Source organism: Vanellus vanellus, assembly GCF_965231255.1.
Source record: "Vanellus vanellus genome assembly, chromosome: 3".
In the NCBI taxonomy this organism is placed as follows: domain Eukaryota; kingdom Metazoa; phylum Chordata; class Aves; order Charadriiformes; family Charadriidae; genus Vanellus; species Vanellus vanellus.
In genome coordinates, this window is record NC_138907.1 from 6400580 (window position 1) to 6406712 (window position 6133).

Genomic DNA, 6133 nt, shown 5'->3' on the forward strand with positions numbered 1-6133 from the left:
TTGAGATTCCTGTCTCATTTGGCTTGCTCAGGTGCCGCTGAACAGCAGCCCTGCCCTTGAGTGGAATGACTGCACTCTCAATTAACGGTAATTAAGACAGTTAACTTCCTTAGTTAGCCAGTTAGTTCTGGTGAATTGACCAGAAAAAATAAGGAGATCACTGTACAGGTCTGAGCTGCCTTCCTGCCTGATACAGAAATTACTTCCTGTTTGGCTGGAGACTATCTTGGCTTGGAATAAACTTATCCTTGTTTGAGCAAGACAGGACTAATTTCTAATACTTGAGAAGTCTGCACTTTTAGAAGACTCTAGTGTCTGAATTTGTGAAACTATTTCCTTTGTAGCCAGCTATAGTGTGTGGGTTTCAAGGTCTCAGTGTTTTCGAGCTTGCCAGGTGCAGGGATGAGGAGGAGCGAGACCTGGGCGCTTGGCCCAAGCTGGCCAACAGGGTTATTTCATACCATCAAAGTCACATTCACTATAAATTAGAAAGTTTGCTGCAAAGTTCTCTCTCTCCCTTGATGGCTGCCATCCTGAGAAATTTGTGGTCTGGTGCCAGACCCCTGAGGCCTTCCCTTCCTCCTGAAGCCGTAGCGCTCACAGTGTTGATTCAACATTTGCTGTCCACTGCTGGGAGTGCACAGCTTCCTACTGATATAATTGGCTGAGTATAATCTTTGCATATTCTGTATTGGTATCGGGATCAATATTGGTTCTTTAGTGCTATTAATGCTAATTATCTAATCTTACTCTATTAAATCTGTTTGTACTTCAACTCCTGGGTTTCCTTGGTTTTCCTGATTCCCTTTCCTGGGTGGGGAGGGGTCATCAGGTGGTACAATGATTGTCTAAATGACAATAAATTGTTATGGGTCTCTCAAACCATAACACTTGTGATGAAGAATTTTCTATCTCCCAAAAGGTGATAAGAGCTGTTGTTAAAACATTTACACTCTTCCCCCTCCCCCCCCCCAGATGAAACACCTCTGTATTTTTTCACATTTTGTTAGTGTGTCTTATGAGGCACCTTTACATTACTCCCATATTTCTCCCTAGGAATCTGGGGTTTGATCAAACCATTCCTTAATGCCTTGGTATAGGTCTGGCCTTTATTTATTCACACTGAAGTGGACTCAGCATTAGCATCTGGGGACAGAAGCAAAAGATTGCTCCTAGTCAGAAGTTTAGCAGCAGCCATGGGCTTCCACTCTTCCTCCAACACCAAGGGAGCAGGGAGACAGGCCTGCCCATAGCTCCACTCACACAATGCAGAAATGAAAGTGACAGAAATTTTCTTCATTTGCTAATTCTCAAGGGTAGGTCACCTCTCCCAATGACTCAGTGATATTCTCTCCTCACTAGGTATTCAAATTCTACCTGCCATTACCAAAGAAGATTTTTGTTGACACCTTCTCAGCATCGTAGAGATCCCTGCCTTTCTGAGCTGTAAGCTTATTGCCACCACAATTAATGCCAGCTGAGGATTAAGTAAGTAAGAGTCTCATAGGACGCATATCTTCTAAGATCTTCCATGTGATACACATAGACTGAACTTGAAGTCTCTGTACTACCATTTTTCTGATCCTTTAGCTATTTTTGTGGTTTGTAAAAGAAAAAAAATAATCTTTCTGTAATTTATCAGTGCACTTCCTGAATGTTTGAAAATTGGATGTGGTATTTTAGCAATGTTTAAACCTGAGATACTTAGTGAAGAGAAAGGAATACAGTGGTAGAAATTACTTGAAAAGACACACACTTGGCTGAAGTTCACTTGTGAGGAGGTAGTACAGAAAGGACTTTTTTCTGCTGCTCAGTAACAACTCAGGAAACCTGAGGGAAACGTGGTAATTTTTCTACAGATTATTTTGGGGTGAGGGAGGTGGGGGGTGATTGGCCAAACCGAGAGAGGTTGGAGATCTGGTGGAGCCAAATTAGGAGAATTTATGTGACAAAGACCTGATGGGCAAAAGTGAAGGCTGAGGATCATTTTGTTGTGTGCTACAAGGTGCCGAATAATTATATTTGTGTCCTTAAAGAACATACAAATGAAGGGGGTGGCAAAACAGATCTCTGTGAAGTAGCTAAGAAAGAACATGTAAAATGATGGCTCCAAATATATGGGAGTGTTCCTGTGAATTCAAAAAGACCAGCAAAGAAAGATTTGAGGATGAAAAGAGCAAAAGATTTACTTTATAAGTAATTTACAAGTCATTTCTAGCCACATTCAACACAGGAGGTTTGTAGTTCAGGCAAAGTCTGCTTAGGAATAACGCAGAGTTGCTTTCATTCCTAGAACGGAAGAGAGCGTTCCTAAAACAGGGGAAACATGTCACAGCACTGCTAATCCCTCTGAAGTAGGTCAGGCTTGCATAGATGGAGAAGATACACCTCATTTGAACCTGATTAGGAGCATGAAACAAGAAATGGATAAAAAGAGAAAACAAGGGGGGCCAGTTAGAGAAAACAACTGTCCGAGCCAGACAGTATTGCTTTTGTGATTAGTTCAATTACTCTGTCCCTTACAAAACTTACTCTCCTTTAGCTTCATTGGGCTTCTGTTAGACCTGTACATCTTTAACTTACACTCTACCTGTGTGTGCTGCTCTGCTGGCTTTGCATAGATCTTGAGAGTTATAGTTTTCCAACTTCCATGCTTCCCACTGCTGTTACAGAACAGATTTAGGAATTAAGCTGTCTGTTGAGGTTTCAATAACTGTTGATGGAAGTGTGTCCTTTAACCACAGATAAGTTTTGGACAGAACTTGGAAAAAAAGATTGAGTTAACTTCTCTAGCTGTTTGTTTTAATCTTGATTATAAAATGGAAAGTCCAGCTATAGTATGGAAAGAACAAGTAAGTGCGGAAGACCTGAATGAAGGGAAGGACGCCACCAACATATCTTTCTCTTGCTCTGTGATACTGCAGGCACTCATGTCGCAAATATTTCTGTACCGGAATTCTTCTTCACCTTGGTGACCAGTCCCTGCTCTGCACAGAGGACACCACCAAAATACATTGTTTCCTAGACTTCCCTAGCGGTAATTTCAGTGTTTCTCTTGAAGGACACGAGGAAGACTGCTTTCTGTTCCATAAGTATTTTCCCTGTACAAAGTCTCTTGTGTTCAGTGAATTAAAATCTAGCCTTCAGTGATAGTGTGGCTTTCCACTAGAAAAAGAAGGGAATTAAAAACTCATTGATTTTAGGGGCATGGTATAGAGGCTATAGTTAGAAAACTTTTTCTGTAAGTTTGTTTCTGTTATGTTTATTTTCTACTTTATTGAATGTTGTCCTATTACTAGTTTGTGTAGGTATCTCATGGTAAAGAAAGATATTCCAGCATTCTTGATGTGTTTTCTTTCACTGTGTGCCAGGATAGATTCATGACACTGTATCGTGGTTTAGGCCAAATCAGCTACTGGGGATGTGGGGGACCTAGAGCAGAATAGGTTATTGTAACACTCATTTTCCTAAAATATGCCTAATTTCACCAACTATGTAATTTTTTCAGTTCTGGTACGGGATTTCCAGAACTGTCCTCCTAACCTTTTGGAATTTGTTTTTGATGGCTTTTTTGTAAAACTCAAAAATAAGAGGTTATCACACAGACAACAGCAATTTTGATATTTCCAATTTTCATTTGATCTGTACATAAGCCTTACAAAATAATAGTTGTGATATATTTTTCACTGTATGAATGGTAAAAGAATTTGCAACTTTGTGATTTAAGACAAATAATGCAATAGAGAATAAACTGGTCAGAAATAAGTATTACATGCATGTTCTAGCATGGATTTGTTAACTTTTAAGTTTTTTACATTTAAAGAGAATGGTTTAGTTTAAAATAGATAGATCAGTAAATACACAGTACTAACTGACTGTTGGCAACTCACCATGGCTCTGCCTTTGATATCTATTTAAAATTAACAAAATATTTTATACAAGAGTTTGACTTTTGAAAAGGAATGTTCCCGTCTGTCCTTCATAAATAAGAGTATAAAATTCATTGGAATATGAAAGGAAGTATATAAAGAGCTTACTTGTTGATATGAATCAAGTTCATATGAATCTAATGACTACCCACCAAAAGGCAGATATATAACAACAAGAGGAAATCATATTTTGCACCTTCATAAAGAAAGCTACTGAGGTTACTGTACCCATAATACTTCTAATTAAATGTAGTTTTCAAGAACATCTCTGACTAAGTTTGAATTTTGCTGTCCTGCATAAATGTGAAGAACTGGAGTTGTCCTGTCAAGCACTCCAATCTGAAGATAAGTTATCAAAGGTATCCAGCATTGAAAAATTTATTGTATTACCAAAAAACCTCACCACTCATTTGTTGTTTATGCTTCTTCTACAGCTAAGTTAATGTGCATCACTATAGTCACATTAGTGTGCACTAACAGTTCTGCCTTATCTTCCTGAATGGCTGCTCTTGATCTTGTAGTATTAAATAATATAAAAAATATTCTTTTTTATCTTGCCTCCATGTCCAACTACAGAAGACACTTGGCTACTGAGATGAAGTTTGTCATACAAAGACTGGAACGGTAGTACACCAGAACACAACAGTGCTCAGTGTACTTCCCACAGGCAGAGGCATCCATAACCTCCAGGGAGCAGAGATGCCAGACAACCTGGTTCAGGAAGAACGATGCCTGCGTGGAAGCTAGAGGAACAGCTTGCTTGCTGGCTTTGAAAAGATGACTGCTCAGCAGGGAAACTGGGACAGAAAGAATGAGATTTGGAACCCAAAGGGCACCCTGTTTCTGGTGAAATATCTCTGTATTGGTATTGTTACATATCTTCCATGGTACAAAATGGAGGGACAGGAAGTCACTTGCAAGCCTTATGTAATATCCAGTCCTGTAAAGAGGTGCATGCTGGGGAATTCCTCTACCCACACAGCACTCCACCATGCAGGCATGCCTCCGCATCCTTATCTTTGCATAGCTCAAGCATAGACCTCCTACAAGATCATCTCCCACCTCTAATGTGCATCTGTTCGTGTTCTGCTTGTCAAGCCCCTTCAATATTTTAAAGAAAGAAGTTGCAAGAGATGATAGAAGAAGCTTTCAAGTTTGAGTGCATCAGATCAGGACAGATCTGATAAGATATTTTTATTGCCTGACTTTTTTCTTTTTTTTATTTTTCCAAACTAGAATTATCCAGCTGTGTAAGGAACTGTTTCTTGCAATGTATTTTTCCTCAGCAACAAAAGTATCTCCGAGGCTGAAGTATAATTCTCTTTTTAGATCTGACACCTCCAAAGCCTGATATATGTGGCTGAGTGAGTTAGATGAAAAGGTATTATTAGGTTTTTATTAGATTATGATGCAAGCTCAAGCTGGCTAGGCTCATCAGACAGTAAATCTAGTGGAAACATCTCTGGCCAAATTCTGCTCTCACACATGTTGCTGTTTGACTGCAGTCAGTATTCCTCTTTACTGTGATTCCCCTTCTACGATTTGTGAGAAGGGCACAGGTGTACACAGGACATGATTTACAATGTAAACAGTCATTGACATTGAATAATTCTGATTGTGCTCCTAAATTAAATCAGAAATAATGCTATTAAAGGCAAAGAAGTTATTCTTCCTTACACAATACGCGAATCCAAAATTCAGGCCTTTATCACAAGACTAAGGTTTGTTAGATATGGCACGGATATTTATTTATACATGGCTTTTTACCATCAGTGACTTCTTGTTTCAAAACCAACCCTTTTTCAGCTCCTTTCTGGCAGCTGCATGTTGTGTTAAAGTGAATCAAACTGTGTTGAAGTCCGGTAGACATGGAGATCTATTGACTTCAGCAGGGACTCCACAAGAATTGGGCATCTGAAAGCTGCACTGGGTGCTGCAAACACAGCAAGGTGCTTTTTCTATTCCAGGCAGAGTGATAGTCTCACTAACAGTAGGCAGCTCTCTTCACAGTATGTCATATTCATTTTAAACCTGCTCTGAATGCTGCAGGAGCTTAGCAGTGAAACAGACTGCCCAAAGGCACAGATGTAAACACAGGCTAAGTTCACAGATGTTCCATGGCAGAGTATCTACTATGCACTCTATAACATACAAAATATATGCTATAGTATTTTTTAAAGGTCGCAATACATCAAGACTTCTTG